We start from the raw sequence: 16,889 nt of genomic DNA, 5'->3' as shown, positions 1-16,889 counted from the left end.
AAATCTAGAATAGGTTGACATTTAGTGTGTCATGGGATATTAACACTGAGGGTGCCATTCAAACGTTCAAATATTATGGTAAAGTATGCAGGTATGGTACAATAATTCAAGTGCGATAAATAAGTTAGAAGGTAAAAATTTGAATGGTATCAAAAATGAAGGCGCCATTTATAAATTCAAATAATATGGTATGGTAAATAAGTGTGGTATAATATCTAGGATGCGGTATAGGCAAGGGATAGGCAAGGGAAACCGCATAGTTATCCCTCCCAGAAAAGGGGGGTATATTATGGTGGGGAGGAGGAGGTGAGAATTTGGGTACAACAAGTGGAATATATCGAATATGCACCATATGTTGGCAGTTGTATGTTTAATGGTTACAATAGGAGCACTGATAGACCCTATGTTGAGTGTACGCATAAACCTGTCTCAAAGGTCCTAATTATAGGTGAGAGCTTGCACTCCACTAAAATCATGCGAGAGGGGATCTTGCTGCCCCGGCCACTGGCAGACCGCCCCCCATATAATAAGATTATTAATATTAGTTTAAAGGGACAGTCAACATCAGAATTTTTGTTGTTTAAAAAGAAAGATAATCCCTTTATTACCCGTTCCCCAGTTTTGCACAACCAACACAGTTATATTAATATACCTTTTACCTCTGTAATTATCTTGTATCTAAGCTTCTGCTGACTGCCCCCTTATTTCAGTTCTTTTGACAGACATGCAGTTTAGCCAATCAGTGCTCAGTCCTAGGTCACTTTACGTGCATGAGCTCAATGTTATCTATATGAAACATGTGAACATGTGAACTAATGCCCTCTAGTGGTCAAAATGCATTCAGATTAATGGCAGTCTTCAAGGTCTAAGAAATTAGCATATGAACCTCCTAGTTTTAGCTTTCAACTAAGAATACCAAAAGAACAAAGCAAAATTGGTGATAAAAGTAAATTGGGAAGTTGTTTAAAATTGCATACCCTATTTAAATCATGAAAGTTTTTTTTGGACTTGACTGTCCCTTTAAAGACATGCCAAGTTTCCCTATCGGCATTACAAGCATTATTGAATGAAAGGATTACACCGTTTAATGCAGCTACTAACACGTTTATTCGTATTTTATGCACAGCTACCAGAATATGTGTAGCAAGACACTGGAAAATAGGGGTACCCTCATGGGGGGAGGTGAGAGATAAGATCCAAATTACATACAGAATGTCAGAGACGATAGCCTTCATACAGAATAATCATGACCAGTTCCTAAAGATATGGAACTATTGGATCTTGGCAGGCCATTAGCAGAGTAAGACCAAGCTAATAGTAGGAAAGGTGAGTAGAGGAAGAGGTCCACAAGTTGACATATAAAGCTAATTACACTCAGGGAAATGAATTGACCCCAAAAAAATAATTGGTGGGGGGCCCCTTTCCCGGATCCGCTGAAATAGGAGGGACGTGACAGGCAAGTTGGTTGAAGTTTTAAGGTAAAGTTGTTTTTTGTTATTGGGGATTAGAGGGGAGGGAATAAAACATGCACAAAATAGAAATCGGGGTGGGATGGGGAGGAAAGGGAAAATGATCTTGTATGTTTACTTTTGCTGTTCCCTTCGTCCTGGTCTCCAAACTCTGGTTGTACTTTCCGACAAGCGACATTGCAGGTCTCACAAACTGTATTGAAATACTAATGTTTGTTTCTGTAGGTGAGTTAATGGACTTTTAGACACTATCTCCACAACAGAACAATGAATGCTGCACTTTCGACCTCTATTAAAGGTCAAGGGGGGAGATACGTTACATAATAAGGGATAATGTGACTTGTAATTTTTATGTGCGTGACAATAAAAACTGTTTCAACTAAAGACATGCCAAGGGAATAAAATGAGACATTTAACAGACTCTCTACAGCAGTATAAAGGTATGTGGGGAATTTCTAGAGTGTAATAATGGCAGAATATTCATAAATGCATACTCTTTTAGAGGTATCTAGCAAGTAAAATATATAGGAGAATAAACAGGGGGCTAATGCTAATCACGTGGAGGTATATGTGAAATGGGTTTCCAGGTAAATAGTAGGCTTAACTGACTATGTGGCACACTTATATGTGACTCTGATGATTGGAAAGTACCACCTATATAAATAGATTATGACTAGCCTGGATCATTTGGAGCTCAGATAACACTAACCCCAAGAATTAATCATAAGTCAACTCTACCTTCAAAAAGACATAAGTTGGAGAAGATAATTCTAAAATATTATACTGTAACTGAGTGAACAAAATAGATGTTAGTTGTTTTCGCTCATCACAATAATTATAGACACTCCACATTAAACAGATACACCAGTTGTAACATGGCTTAAATTACCTTAGGTTAACTCATGCAGCAAAAATATAATAAACATAATAACTGTCTATAAGAGCTGCTTGTGACATATAGGATCATTAACAAATTATTTATATACCGGCTCACAAACTGCCCTATGCTGACATTAACAATTTAGCCGTTAACTGGAGCAATCAAGTCCATATTAACTTATATATGAATATATATGAATAGCTATTAAGCTTAAGCTATTAAGCTTCTATATAAATGCTTTCAAGAAGTGGCAAGAAACATATGAACAACTCAAGTGAGTGGCATAACTTATAGGATCTCAACCCATCAGCCTGAATCAGTAAGCAAACAAACCACATCAGTAATTTTTATGCGAGATCTCCACTTACCACCCTTTAGATACATAAAGCAATCATTGCATATAATTTTAAACTTTTTGCCGGTATACTATTGAACAAATAAACAAAGTCAGCAGCTAAAAACAGGTCCAGAACAGTTAGTTTGATGTTTTGCTATAAACTTTTCTGTAACTACCAAGAAAATTCTAGCCAATACCAGTTCTAGAAGTTGAATAAAGAGTCATCAGTTGCCCGGTCATTTGGATGCAATTTAACTGACCTCCCGCAACTGGCTTCATCAAGCCCTTGCATATCTTCTGGGATGTTGGAGCTTCGTCTGGCGCCTGTCCCCTATAGAGTTGTACAAATGACACACCAGACGGACCAGCCGTCGCCGGTAGAGTCATCGGATTCAGATGAGCCATAAAAGCCTTGGGAACGGGTGCCGTGATCTTGAGACTTATCTTCTGTATTGCGCCCACAGATATAGGACTTAGCCCCCATCTCTTTCAGGAAAGACCGCCTTAGCAATCATTACTTGGGGCTCCTGTCCAAGCTGTTCAGACCCCAAACAGGTTGCACCTCAATCTTTTTTCCCCAGAGAGTTTGAATTGTGCGATGGAGTGGGTAGCTGGACATCGCCGAAGTCGCTCATATGGAGCGCCGCGTGTAGGGCCTCCTCAAATGCAGCATGGTGCTTCTCCAGTATGCGGGCTAATTCTGCAATAACGCCCCTGACATTCATCTGATAAGCCATACCTTTAGTAATCAGTTCCTTTGGGTGTATATCTGTTATGTCGCTTACTCTGTTCTTCTGCCCACGTGGAAAAGTTAAAAGGTTGGAACTCCGCATATAACTTCAGTTTAGGGCTTTTTATCGCCTTACATGCTTAGGAAAGTGTTCATACCCTCATAGATGCCATAATATATCTGCAGATTCAAGATAAATGTAATGATTTAGTCCATAATCCAGGAGCTCTGCTCAAACACGACTGATCTCTGCGGTGGTTAGCCCCGCCCCCTATTCCTATTTTTTTAACCCCTCGAACAATGCAGGTCACTCTTGAACCTATATTAATATAACAGTTTCGTGCTTGGGGATATAAAGAAAATAAAAATAGAAAACAAGATAACACAAATATATTCAACAAATCTAAAAAAACAAACAAAAAACTACATCTCTAGAAATATGTTCTCAACTTACGGTATGGGGGCCCATTTATCAAGCTCCGAACGGAGCTTGTGGGCCCGTGTTTCTGGCGAGTCTTCAGACCGCGAGTCAGCTGGGGGGGCGTTGCACCCGCAGCTCTTGTGAGCTGCTGGTGCAATGTTAAATGCGGAGAGCGTATTGCTCTCCGCATTCAGCGAGGTCTTGCGGACCTGATCCGCACTGTCGGATCAGGTCCGCAAGACCTTTAATAAATAGGCCCCAATGTGTAGATGTAGAATGCCAGATATGTTCATATTGTCATAATTTCCCGCAGAACCTTAGCTAATGCTTTTAACTATGGTAAGTTAAATAAACACCAGCATAACATTGAGGGCTCGTAACAACCATATCAGGATCTTTCAACAATTTTTATATGGGTGAACAAGAGTATAAGTACAATCATGAACAATTAAGAGCAGAATATGTAGTGTTAATAATAGGGGTAAGCCTATCAGTTAGAACAAGGCAGTTAAACATGTGTTTAATATTTAACATTTGCAGTCACTTTGTCTATATCACACAATTATATTGCTTGGAGGGATAATAATTAGAGTACATTTTTGACTAACGTTCATATCTAGTAGGGAGTAATGTATACATTATTAGTGGAAAGAGTGGACAGCGTAACTCAATAGATTCAGTAAATGGGTTTTCCATAGGCTATCATTAGTATGAAAAAATAAAATATAATTTAATTGTTTCCTCACACTCGCCGCTGCGGTCATCAGCAACAAGGGATACATCAAAATAAGCCTGAGATGTGTACACTCATAGTGTAAATAATGTTTCAGGGGTAACAAATGTAGGAAGCTGAATTTGTAGTAAATATTAACCTAATTGTTACTGCGTATTCCATACTTCCCAGCTTTTTTGTCTATGTACATATAACTTGTAGTAAATATTAACCTAATTGTTACTGTGTATTCAATACTTCCCAGCTTTTTTGTCTATGTACATTTAACTTGTAGTAAATATTAACCTAATTGTTACTGCGTATTCAATACTTCCCAGCTTTTTTGTCTATGTACATATAACTTGTAGTAAATATTAACCTAATTGTTACTGCGTATTCAATACTTCCCAGCTTTTTTGTCTATGTACATATAACTTGTAGTAAATATTAACCTAATTGTTACTGCGTATTCCATACTTCCCAGCTTTTTTGTCTATGTACATATAACTTGTAAGGACCAAACAAATTCAATACTAAACAGAACACAACACACAACCAGGTACCATGTAACTCTGTAACCTGATCTCCCCAGCAAAGAGTCAGTTGATAGTGGGTCTATACTTTCCACCGCTTGTGTCTGCATGCTGAGCAATTTTGACCATGTCATCTCCGTAATTGGTGTGAAGGAAATTCTGAGCAGTTCCCATCATTGATCTAGTAAAACCAGAAATTATGTCAGGAGAATATGTTTTGATAGCGTTCAAAGACCCTTTGATATCTTGTGTCGTATCTGAATGCGCAAGGGTTAAATTGTCTTCCGAATTTGTTAAAGTGTATAAGGAGCTTATATCTTCATAATTTGCAACAGCCCAAGGGGTCTCCCTGAGCCCATGCGATGGTGGTATTAACTCCGGACTCTGCCCTGTCTTGAACTGTACTTTCTTGCGAGGTGAGCGCGTAGTGGGATATACTCCCTGGCCTCCTTTGGCAATGTCTGAGCGGCTTGGGTTCAGGTCTTTCACTAGGAATCTATTCTGCATGACGCTAGGCGCTATCTTGAGAGGTGTGGTGGTGTAACTTTCTTTTAAATAATCTCGCTTTGTGCTGAAGAGATCAGTTCGAGCCACATGCCCCTGTATCTGGCTCACTGCTATGTACTTGTCCAACGGGCGTGGTGTTAGAAAGTCACCGTCTAAGGGAGTAGCTGTATTAAAGGGACACTGTACCCAAAATTTTTCTTTCGTGATTCAGATTGAGCATGAAATTTTAAGCAACTTTCTAATTTACTCCTATTATCAAATTTTCTTCATTCTCTTGGTATCTTTATTTGAAATGCAAGAATGTAAGTTTAGATGCCGGCCCATTTTTGGTGAACAACCTGGGTTGTCCTTGCTGATTGGTGGATAAATTCAACCACCAATAAAAATGTGCTGTCCAGAGTACTGAAACCAAAAAAAAGCTTAGATGCCTTCTTTTTCAAATAATGATAGCAAGAAAACGAAGAAAATTTGATAATAGGAGTAAATTAGAAAGTTGCTTAAAATTGCATGCTCTTTCTGAATTACAAAAAAAAAAATTTGGGTACAGTGTCCCTTTAACTTTCAAAGTGATATTTGGGTAAATCCTCTCTTGTTTTGAGGTCGGATCACAGTCCTCTGCTAGTAAGTGTTGCGGCTTGCGCTACGTGGTCCTTGTAGCTGGTGCTAGTCTATTAATAGTTGTATATCCTGGTCAGATGGAGCTTTGTCCACCATAGCTTGTAGTAAAGCTTCTAGTTTGGCCCATTGACGGTCTGAGGCGTTGGATGGATCAACGATCTGCATCGCCATGTTTGGTATTTGTACCAGATCTCACTATTCACTCACTCAGCTTGTAATGATGTAAGGAGTTATCTGCTGATGAAAATCTAGGTAATGCGGTATTGAAATTATATTTTCCCTGTCTGGCAAAATACCCTAGGAGTCTCCTAGGAGGGGAACGCTGCCTGTGAGGTAGCCGCCACTCCAGGCCTCAAATGTCCGTTTTCCTCTCCAAGATCATAAATACAGCCCCTTAGAGGATTATATTGGATGCTGTTCTGATATAGTACAACGCCACTTGCACTGATATTGAAAATATGTCAAATTCCAGTATTAATCGGCGGATTAAATACTTTTTCTCTTAGAGCTTAGAAAAGTGCGACTATACGGAGTCGCTGCTTGGACACGCCCCCTTATCAAATTGTTTTGTTATTTAAGACAACTATCTCTCTATGGTCATTTATACATTATGTAATCATACATCAGAGTGTGTATATTTTAATGTAAAAAAAAATCAAATGCTCTGTTTTAGTAAAGCATTTTATTTTTAATGGGACGTGAAACTCAATATTTTTCTTTAGGGATTCAGAAAGAGCGTACCATTTAAAAAAAGTTTATAGTTTACTTCTATTATCAAATTTACTTTGTTCTCATGGTATCCTTTGCTGAAAAGATATCTAAATAGGTAGTGTGCACATTTCTGGAGCCGTACATGACAGGAAACACTGCTGCCACCTACTGTTCTTGCGAATGTATAACATAGTTATAAGATTGCTGCCATATATTGCTCCAGTCATATGCATGTTTTACACCTTCCTACCTGCTTTTCTACAAAGGATACCAAGAGAATAAAATAAATTTGATAATAGAAGTTAATTGGAAAGTTTTTTATAAATTGTACATCATGAGATGTCTCAATCCTCAATTTTTTTTTTTGGGGTGGGGGGGGGGGTTATGTCCCTTTAAACCAATTTCCTTCCTCCTTTAAAAAATAAATAAAAAAAAATGGTAAACCCTTAGTTAAAGCTGCACCTCCACACTCTCATTCTGGTTCAAATATGAAAATGCCCAGGGAAAGGATGCGGTACGAGTGTATGCCTGGTTCACATAAGCACATCTGAATTTGCACAGGAGCACACCTTTGACTGGTGTTAAACACATAGTAAAATAAATGAATACATTATAAAGTCATCAAACCATAGTTTTCTTTCTACTGTGCTTTATACCATTCATTGCTAAGCCACCAGAATTATCTGCTTGATTTTTTTTCCTTTTTGTTTCTATTTTTGAGAAATTTAAAAACAACAGGTTTTATTTCCTTCATACTAAATACAATTTTTATAAGGTCTTTTGAAGCAATGTTTTTTGTACTTTCTTCTTAAGTGATTAAAGGGACAGTCTAGCCCAAAATAAACTTTCTCCAACATTGGTGTGTCCGGTCCACGGCGTCATCCTTACTTGTGGGATATTCTCTTCCCCAACAGGAAATGGCAAAGAGTCCCAGCAAAGCTGGTCACATGATCCCTCCTAGGCTCCGCCCACCCCAGTCATTCTCTTTGCCGTTGCACAGGCAACATCTCCACGGAGATGGTTAAGAGTTTTTTGGTGTTTAAATGTAGTTTTATTCTTCTATCAAGTGTTTGTTATTTTAAAATAGTGCTGGTATGTACTATTTACTCTGAAACAGAAAAGGATGAAGATTTCTGTTTGTAAGAGGAAGATGATTTTAGCAGACAGTAACTAAAATCGATTGCTGTTTCCACACAGGACTGTTGAGATGAAGTAACTTCAGTTGGGGGAAACAGTTAGCAGTCTTTTCTGCTTAAGGTATGACTAGCCATATTTCTAACAAGACTGTGTAATGCTGGAAGGCTGTCATTTCCCCTCATGGGGACCGGTAAGCCATTTTCTTAGTTAAACATAAAAGAATAAAGGGCTTCAAAAAGGGCTTAAAAACTGGTAGACATTTTTCTGGGCTAAAACAATTGCTTTACTAGGCATATTATGCAGATTCTAACTAATTATTGGTATTATAATCTTGGGGAACGTTTAGAAAAACGGCAGGCACTGTGTTGGACACCTTTTTCAGATGGGGGCCTTTCTAGTTATAGACAGAGCCTCATTCTGGGACTGTATAGGGGTTAAATGTAAAAACGGCTCCGGTTCCGTTAATTTAAGGGTTAAAGCTCTGAAATTTGGTGTGCAATACTTTTAATGCTTTAAGACACTGTGGTGAAATTTTGGTGAATTTTGAACAATTCCTTCATACTTTTTCACATATTCAGTAATAAAGTGTTTTCAGTTTGAAATTTAAAGTGACAGTAACGGTTTTATTTTAAAACGTTTTTTTGTGCTTTGTTGACAAGTTTAAGCCTGTTTAACATGTCTGTACCATCAGATAAGCTATGTTCTATATGTATGAAAGCCAATGTGTCTCCCCATTTAAATTTATGTGATAATTGTGCCATAGTGTCCAAACAAAGTAAGGACAGTAATGCAACAGATAATGATATTGCCCAAGATGATTCCTCAAATGAGGGGAGTGAACATGATACTACATCATCCCCTACTGTGTCTACACCAGTTATGCCCACACAGGAGGCCCCTAGTACATCTAGTGCGCCAATACTTATTACCATGCAACAATTAACGGCTGTAATGGATAACTCCATAGCAAATCTTTTATCCAAAATGCCTACTTATCAGAGAAAGCGCGATTGCTCTGTTTTAAACACTGAAGAGCAAGAGGACGCTGATGATAACTGTTCTGACATACCCTCACACCAATCTCAAGGGGCCATGAGGGAGGTTTTGTCTGATGGAGAAATTTCAGATTCAGGAAAAATTTCTCATCAAGCTGAACCTGATGTTGTGACATTTAAATTTAAATTAGAACATCTCCGCGCACTGCTTAAGGAGGTGTTATCTACTCTGGATGATTGTGACAATTTGGTCATTCCAGAGAAATTATGTAAGATGGACAAGTTCATAGAGGTTCCGGTGCCCCCCGACGCTTTTCCTATACCCAAGCGGGTGGCGGACATAGTAAATAAAGAGTGGGAAAGGCCCGGCATACCTTTTGTTCCCCCCCCTATATTTAAGAAATTATTTCCTATAGTCGACCCCAGAAAGGACTTATGGCAGACAGTCCCCAAGGTCGAGGGGGCGGTTTCTACTCTAAACAAACGCACTACTATTCCTATCGAAGATAGTTGTGCTTTCAAAGATCCTATGGATAAGAAATTAGAGGGTTTGCTTAAAAAGATTTTTGTACAGCAAGGTTACCTTCTACAACCAATTTCATGCATTGTTCCTGTCACTACGGCAGCGTGTTTCTGGTTCGAGGAACTAGAAAAATCGCTCAGTAAAGAATCTTCGTATGAGGAGGTTATGGACACAGTTCAAGCACTTAAATTGGCTAACTCTTTTGTTTTAGATGCCGCTTTGCAATTAGCTAGATTAGCGGCGAAAAATTCAGGGTTTGCTGTTTGAACAATTCCTTCATACTTTTTCACATATTCAGTAATAAAGTGTTTTCAGTTTGAAATTTAAAGTGACAGTAACGGTTTTATTTTAAAACGTTTTTTTGTGCTTTGTTGACAAGTTTAAGCCTGTTTAACATGTCTGTACCATCAGATAAGCTATGTTCTATATGTATGAAAGCCAATGTGTCTCCCCATTTAAATTTATGTGATAATTGTGCCATAGTGTCCAAACAAAGTAAGGACAGTAATGCAACAGATAATGATATTGCCCAAGATGATTCCTCAAATGAGGGGAGTGAACATGATACTACATCATCCCCTACTGTGTCTACACCAGTTATGCCCACACAGGAGGCCCCTAGTACATCTAGTGCGCCAATACTTATTACCATGCAACAATTAACGGCTGTAATGGATAACTCCATAGCAAATCTTTTATCCAAAATGCCTACTTATCAGAGAAAGCGCGATTGCTCTGTTTTAAACACTGAAGAGCAAGAGGACGCTGATGATAACTGTTCTGACATACCCTCACACCAATCTCAAGGGGCCATGAGGGAGGTTTTGTCTGATGGAGAAATTTCAGATTCAGGAAAAATTTCTCATCAAGCTGAACCTGATGTTGTGACATTTAAATTTAAATTAGAACATCTCCGCGCACTGCTTAAGGAGGTGTTATCTACTCTGGATGATTGTGACAATTTGGTCATTCCAGAGAAATTATGTAAGATGGACAAGTTCATAGAGGTTCCGGTGCCCCCCGACGCTTTTCCTATACCCAAGCGGGTGGCGGACATAGTAAATAAAGAGTGGGAAAGGCCCGGCATACCTTTTGTTCCCCCCCCTATATTTAAGAAATTATTTCCTATAGTCGACCCCAGAAAGGACTTATGGCAGACAGTCCCCAAGGTCGAGGGGGCGGTTTCTACTCTAAACAAACGCACTACTATTCCTATCGAAGATAGTTGTGCTTTCAAAGATCCTATGGATAAGAAATTAGAGGGTTTGCTTAAAAAGATTTTTGTACAGCAAGGTTACCTTCTACAACCAATTTCATGCATTGTTCCTGTCACTACGGCAGCGTGTTTCTGGTTCGAGGAACTAGAAAAATCGCTCAGTAAAGAATCTTCGTATGAGGAGGTTATGGACACAGTTCAAGCACTTAAATTGGCTAACTCTTTTGTTTTAGATGCCGCTTTGCAATTAGCTAGATTAGCGGCGAAAAATTCAGGGTTTGCTGTCGTGGCGCGCAGAGTGCTTTGGCTAAAGTCTTGGTCAGCGGATGTGTCTTCCAAGACAAAATTGCTTAACATTCCTTTCAAAGGTAAAACATTATTTGGACCTGATTTGAAAGAGATTATTTCAGACATCACTGGGGGAAAGGGCCACGCCCTCCCACAGGATAGGTCTTTTAAGGCTAATAATAAGCCTAATTTTCGTCCCTTTCGCAGAAACGGACCAGTCTCTAATTCTGTATCCTCTAAGCAAGAGGGTAATACTTCACAACCCAAACCAGCCTGGAAACCAATGCAAGGCTGGAACAAGGGTAAGCAGGCCAAGAAGCCTACCACTGCTACCAAAACAGCATGAAGGGATAGCCCCCGATCCGGGACCGGATCTAGTGGGGGGCAGACTTTCTCTCTTTGCTCAGGCTTGGGCAAGAGATGTTCAGGATCCTTGGGCGCTAGAAATAGTTTCTCAAGGTTATCTCCTGGAATTCAAGGAACTACCCCCAAGGGGAAGGTTCCACAGGTCTCAATTATCTTCAAACCAAATAAAGAGACAGGCATTCTTACATTGTGTAGAAGACCTGTTAAAGATGGGAGTGATACATCCAGTTCCAATAAGAGAACAAGGAATGGGATTTTATTCCAATCTGTTCATAGTTCCCAAAAAAGAGGGAACATTCAGACCAATTTTGGATCTAAAGATCCTAAACAAATGTCTCAGGGTACCATCGTTCAAAATGGAAACTATTCGAACGATCCTACCTACTATCCAGGAAAATCAATTTATGACTACCGTGGATTTAAAGGATACGTACCTACATATTCCTATCCACAAGGAACATCATCAGTTCCTAAGGTTCGCTTTTCTGGACAAGCATTACCAGTTTGTGGCACTTCCATTTGGATTAGCCACTGCTCCAAGGATTTTCACAAAGGTACTAGGGTCCCTTCTAGCGGTTCTAAGACCAAGGGGCATTGCAGTAGTACCTTACTTGGACGACATCCTGATTCAAGCGTCGTCCCTGTCAAAAGCAAACGCTCATACGGACATCGTCCTAGCCTTTCTCAGATCTCACGGATGGAAGGTGAACAAAGAAAAAAGTTCTCTGTCTCCATCAACAAGAGTTCCCTTCTTGGGAACAATAATAGATTCCTTAGAAATGAGGATTTTTCTGACAGAGGTCAGAAAATCAAAACTTCTAAGCTCTTGTCAAGTACTTCATTCTGTTCCTCGTCCTTCCATAGCGCAGTGCATGGAAGTAATAGGATTGATGGTTGCAACAATGGACATAGTTCCTTTTGCACGAATTCATCTAAGACCATTACAACTGTGCATGCTCAGACAGTGGAATGGGGATTATACAGACTTGTCTCCGACGATTCAAGTAGATCAAAAGACCAGAGATTCACTCCGTTGGTGGCTGACCCTGGACAATCTGTCACAGGGAATGAGCTTCCGCAGACCAGAGTGGGTCATTGTCACGACCGACGCCAGCCTAGTGGGCTGGGGCGCGGTCTGGGAATCCCTGAAAGCTCAGGGTCTATGGTCTCGGGAAGAGTCTCTTTTCCCGATAAACATTCTGGAACTGAGAGCGATATTCAATGCTCTCAGAGCTTGGCCTCAACTAGCAAAGGCCAAATTCATAAGGTTTCAGTCAGACAACATGACGACCGTTGCATATATCAATCATCAGGGGGGAACAAGGACTTCCCTGGCGATGAAAGAAGTGACCAAGATAATTCAATGGGCGGAGGATCACTCCTGCCACTTGTCTGCGATCCACATCCCAGGAGTGGAAAATTGGGAAGCGGATTTTCTGAGTCGTCAGACATTCCATCCGGGGGAGTGGGAACTCCATCCGGAAATCTTTGCCCAAATAACTCAATTATGGGGCATTCCAGACATGGATCTGATGGCGTCTCGTCAGAACTTCAAGGTTCCTTGCTACGGGTCCAGATCCAGGGATCCCAAGGCGACCCTAGTAGATGCACTAGTAGCACCTTGGACCTTCAACCTAGCTTATGTATTCCCACCGTTTCCTCTCATCCCCAGGCTGGTAGCCAGGATCAATCAGGAGAGGGCCTCTGTGATCTTGATAGCTCCTGCGTGGCCACGCAGGACTTGGTATGCAGACCTGGTGAATATGTCATCGGCTCCACCATGGAAGCTACCTTTGAGACAGGACCTTCTTGTTCAGGGTCCATTCGAACATCCGAATCTGGTTTCCCTCCAACTGACGGCTTGGAGATTGAACGCTTGATTTTATCAAAGCGTGGGTTTTCAGATTCTGTAATAGATACTCTGATTCAGGCTAGAAAGCCTGTAACTAGAAAAATTTACCATAAAATATGGAAAAAATATATCTGTTGGTGTGAATCTAAAGGATTCCCATGGAACAAGATAAAAATTCCTAAGATTCTATCCTTTCTACAAGAAGGTTTGGAGAAAGGATTATCTGCAAGTTCTCTGAAGGGACAGATCTCTGCTTTATCTGTTTTACTTCACAAAAGACTGGCAGCTGTGCCAGATGTTCAAGCATTTGTTCAGGCTCTGGTTAGGATCAAGCCTGTTTACAGACCTTTGACTCCTCCCTGGAGTCTAAATCTAGTTCTTTCAGTTCTTCAAGGGGTTCCGTTTGAACCCTTACATTCCGTAGATATTAAGTTATTATCTTGGAAAGTTTTGTTTTTGGTTGCAATTTCTTCTGCTAGAAGAGTTTCAGAGTTATCTGCTCTGCAGTGTTCTCCGCCCTATCTGGTGTTCCATGCAGATAAGGTGGTTTTGCGTACTAAGCCTGGTTTTCTTCCGAAAGTTGTTTCCAACAAAAATATTAACCAGGAGATAGTTGTACCTTCTTTGTGTCCGAATCCAGTTTCAAAGAAGGAACGTTTGTTACACAATTTGGACGTAGTCCGTGCTCTAAAATTCTATTTAGAGGCTACTAAAGATTTCAGACAAACATCTTCCTTGTTTGTTTTTTATTCTGGTAAAAGGAGAGGTCAAAAAGCGACTTCTACCTCTCTTTCCTTTTGGCTTAAAAGCATTATCCGATTGGCTTATGAGACTGCCGGACGGCAGCCTCCTGAAAGAATCACAGCTCACTCCACTAGGGCTGTGGCTTCCACATGGGCCTTCAAGAACGAGGCTTCTGTTGACCAGATATGTAAGGCAGCGACTTGGTCTTCACTGCACACTTTTGCCAAATTTTACAAATTTGATACTTTTGCTTCTTCGGAGGCTATTTTTGGGAGAAAGGTTTTGCAAGCCGTGGTGCCTTCCATTTAGGTGACCTGATTTGCTCCCTCCCTTCATCCGTGTCCTAAAGCTTTGGTATTGGTTCCCACAAGTAAGGATGACGCCGTGGACCGGACACACCAATGTTGGAGAAAACAGAATTTATGCTTACCTGATAAATTACTTTCTCCAACGGTGTGTCCGGTCCACGGCCCGCCCTGGTTTTTTAATCAGGTCTGATGAATTATTTTCTCTAACTACAGTCACCACGGTATCATATGGTTTCTCCTATATATATTTCCTCCTGTCCGTCGGTCGAATGACTGGGGTGGGTGGAGCCTAGGAGGGATCATGTGACCAGCTTTGCTGGGACTCTTTGCCATTTCCTGTTGGGGAAGAGAATATCCCACAAGTAAGGATGACGCCGTGGACCGGACACACCGTTGGAGAAAGTAATTTATCAGGTAAGCATAAATTCTGTTTTCATGATTCGTATAGAGAATGTAATGTTAAACATTTTCCAATTTACTTTTATCACCAATTTTGCTTTGTTCTTTTGGTATTCTTAGTTGAAAAATAAACCTAGGAGGTTCATATGCTAATTTCTAAGCCTTTAAGGCTGCCTCTTTTCTCAGGGCATTTTGACTGTTTTTCACCACTAGAGGGTGTTAGTTCATGTGTGTCATATAGATAACACTGTGCTCACGCACATGGAGTTCCAGGGAGCCAGCTCTGATTGGCTAAAATGGATGTCTTAAAGGCTTAGATACAACTTAATCACAGAGGTAAAAAGTATATTAATATAACTGTGTTGGTTATGCAAAACTAGGGAATGGGTAATAAAGGGATTATCTATCTTTTTAAACAATAAAAATTCAGGTGTAGACTGTCCCTTTTTAGAGTGAATGTGTTTTGTTTAGAAAGAGAGGGATTTAACGCCTTATACATCAAACAAAATGTGCCTATGAATCAGAATGACTTTCACTTATGCTGGCAGCACTAAAAAGCCATGTTTTAGTCACCAATAGTCAGCAAAGCTAAAGAAATATCTGTTTCCAACCCACTGCTGAGCAATACAATTTAGCTTTTTAATCAAACCCATATGTAAAAGTGAAAGAGCACAGCCTGCAGAGAAAGAGATTGATTTTCTTTAGTTTCCCTACATGCCCTTATAGTTGCAAAATGTACATACATTTTTTCATTTTTCCCCACGTGCAAGCTCATTGAGTTTTGTCCGTGGAAAATTAGCTACTGCGAAAATGTGAGTTCAAACATATGTCCGGGTGTCTAACTTAGGGTAGCGTATGCAATTGATGAGAAATTTAAAGGGACAGTCTAGTCCAAAATAAACTTTCGTAATTTAGATAGAGAATGTAATTTTAAACAATTTTCCAATTTACTTTTATCACCAATTTTGCTTTGTTCTCTTGGTATTTTTTAGTTGAAAGCTAAACATAGGAGGTTCATATGCTAATTTATAAGCCCTTGGAGGCCACCTCTTCTCTCAGGGAGTTTTGAAAGGTTTTCACCACTAGAGGGTGTTAGTTCATGCGTGTCATATAGATAACACTGTGCTCACGCACGTGGAGTTCCTAGTAGCCAGCACTGATTGGCTAAAATGCAAGTCTGTCAAAAGAACTTAACTAATAATAAATAAGGGGCAGTTTGCAGAGGCTTACATACAAGGTAATTACAGAGGTAAAAAGTGTATTAATATAACTGTGTTGGTTATGCAAAACTATGGAATGGGTAATAATGGAATTATCTATCTTTTAAAACAATAAACAATCTGGTGTAGACTGTCCCTTTAAGTAGATATTGGCACCCCATGCACAAAACATATTTGTTCTTTCTCCTGTTAAGTGTGGTCAGTCCACGGGTCATCATTACTTCTGGGATATTAACTCCTCCCCAACAGGAAGTGCAAGAGGATCACCCAGCAGAGCTGCTATATAGCTCCTCCCCTCTACGTCACACCCAGTCATTCTCTTGCACCCAACTAATAGATAGGATGTGTGAGAGGACTGTGGTGATTATACTTAGTTTTATACCTTCAATCAAAAGTTTGTTATTTTAAAACAGCACCGGAGTGTGTTGTTCCTTCTCTGGTAGAATTTGAAGAAGAATCTACCTGAGTTTTTTGTATGATTTTAGCCGGAGTAGTTAAGATCATATTGCTGTTCTCGGCCATCTGAGGAGTGAGGTAAACTTCAGATCAGGGGACAGCGGGCAGGTTAACCTGCAAAGAGGTATGTAGCAGCATATTATTTTCTGAGAATGGAATTGACTGAGAAAATTCTGCCATACCGATATAATGTAAGCTCAGCCTTAAATGCAGTAGTAGCAACTGGTATCAGGCTGTCATGTATGTATATTTACACTTCAGTATTCTGGGGAATGGCACTTCACTGGGATAATACTGTATGCATAAGACTTTAGCCTAACTTGCAGTGACTAGCAACAGGCTTTCTAATGACATTTCATTTATTTGATGTTAAACGTTTTTGCTGGCATGTTAAATCGTTTTATTATCTGAGGTACTGGGTGAAAAATTGTTTTGGGCACTGTTTTTTTCCACTTGGCAGTCGTTTT

At 39.9% G+C, this 16,889-nt stretch overlaps 1 protein-coding gene across 1 annotated transcript in view; it reads left to right on the top strand.

Moving 5' to 3' along the window:
* PUSL1 (pseudouridine synthase like 1) overlaps positions 1 to 16,889 on the top strand; it is a 361,696-nt gene that overhangs the window by 101,441 nt on the left and 243,366 nt on the right. The gene's annotated exons all lie outside the window — the stretch shown is intronic.

The sequence above is a fragment of the Bombina bombina genome, chromosome 8, assembly GCF_027579735.1.
Source record: "Bombina bombina isolate aBomBom1 chromosome 8, aBomBom1.pri, whole genome shotgun sequence".
In the NCBI taxonomy this organism is placed as follows: domain Eukaryota; kingdom Metazoa; phylum Chordata; class Amphibia; order Anura; family Bombinatoridae; genus Bombina; species Bombina bombina.
The sequence above is the reverse complement of the archived record's forward strand: the minus strand, read 5'-3'. Positions and strand labels throughout refer to the sequence as shown.